At 40.8% G+C, this 1736-nt stretch overlaps 1 pseudogene; it reads right to left on the bottom strand.

The window, feature by feature from the left end:
* Window positions 1-245: 245 nt before the first annotated feature.
* LOC119571365 lies at window positions 246-1006 on the bottom strand (annotated as a pseudogene).
* Between the last annotated feature and the right edge of the window lie 730 nt (window positions 1007-1736).

Below are 1736 nucleotides of genomic sequence, written 5' to 3' on the forward strand. Positions count from 1 at the left end.
TACATGAGTTGAATTCATGTCTTCTTTGTCGTCGATAGAAGGCACAGTGACCTTGCCTTGTGATACGTAGTTGTAGTCGTAGATATCGTCACTGAGACGACATATTTCTGAAAAATAACCCCTAGTATTAAGACCAATAATATTAACATTAGTGTGCCATCCTTATGTTTTTTTGTGGATATTTTCTTTTAAATATTGTAACATCAAATTTGCATTTACTTTTAAGGTAAGGACTTGATCGGACATCATTTGGTAGGAGATGTGGTAGCCTCGCTCTGCCGGCGACTGCGAGATGACGCGAGCCTTCTCCAGCAGGTACACCTCGATGTCAGCTCCGGACAGCTTGCATGGGGGCGAAGTGGATACGGATAAACTTACCCTGCAAGAAGCGATAAATGGGGATATCTTAGTCATTTCTGATTACATTTATCATAAAGTGAATATTCTGATTGTGTATCGGAGAGACTATGCCTATTTTCTACGCCGAACGGATACTCACGAAACGAGAGGAGTTGTCGTTACGGTGGTCTTGGCGTTGCCGTAAGCTTCAAGAGGAGGATGGTCTGCACGATCTGGTCCTCCAAGTTCTACAATAATGATGTGAAACAATTACTTATGAATCTTCTTTAATAGATAATGCATAATCAAATTTCTATTTCCACCATGTCCCACAAAAAAATCATTAATTTATACTAAAAAAAATAAATAAAATACCGGCTTTTCTCGTCTTCCTTCTTCTTAGTGGTGGCGCCGACGTTGGCGAAGTAGGACAGCACCTTCTTCGTGTTCTCAGTCTTGCCGGCGCCAGACTCTCCACTGTAGGTTGGAAATAAGTTTGGTTTTGATTCCATTTGTTACAATGGATATTCTTGGCGTGACATACTGTTTGTTTGATTTTGCTCACGTGTGTCAGCTGGTGCTGACTCGGCTGAACGAGTCCTTACCCGCCGTGGTACCCAGCCACAGTAGTAACTACCAGCAACAGTTGCAACTTCTCGCGCCTGGGCGGGGCGCGACCGCCGACCCTCGGATGAGAGGCCGACACGTTACCACTGTACTAGCTCGAAGGCTATTATACTTAATATTATACTTAAAAAAACTAATGACCACAAGGCATACAATTCATGCTATACGTAGTGTGTGTCTGTGTTACACATGCACTGAGACGCATACACTTGCATCTATATATTAACATTCAAAAACGTATATAAAACACACACACACACACACACACACACACACACAACACACACACAAACACACACACACTCACACACACACACACACACACACACACACACACACACACACACACACACACACACACACACACACACACACACACACACACACACAACATATATGAAAGCAATATCAAGGAGCCAGTCTCAAAAAACGGAAGAGGCATAAAAGATACATCCCCATGTATTGAAGGTAAATGAAATTAAAGAAAATTAGAAAAGACATCAAGATCACAAAGGAAGAAATAAAGACACAGCTTCCAGAGACGGAAAAGAAAAATGAAGTCACACCTTGGGCAACACTTAAGGAATATTGCTAATTTGGCTGATATAAACAAAGACATAGTGGTATTGGGACATGAAGAAAGTTGTAGAAGATGGAATTGAACGATACAACGATGATAAGAAATTGATTGCCAATATTCTCCCTTTAAAAGTGACTTTCATGAAAAAGCTAATGGTAATTGATGTAATAAAGAAAGCAAAATTTCTGGA

The sequence above is a fragment of the Penaeus monodon genome, unplaced genomic scaffold (assembly GCF_015228065.2).
Source record: "Penaeus monodon isolate SGIC_2016 unplaced genomic scaffold, NSTDA_Pmon_1 PmonScaffold_6015, whole genome shotgun sequence".
Taxonomy (NCBI): Eukaryota; Metazoa; Arthropoda; class Malacostraca; order Decapoda; family Penaeidae; genus Penaeus; species Penaeus monodon.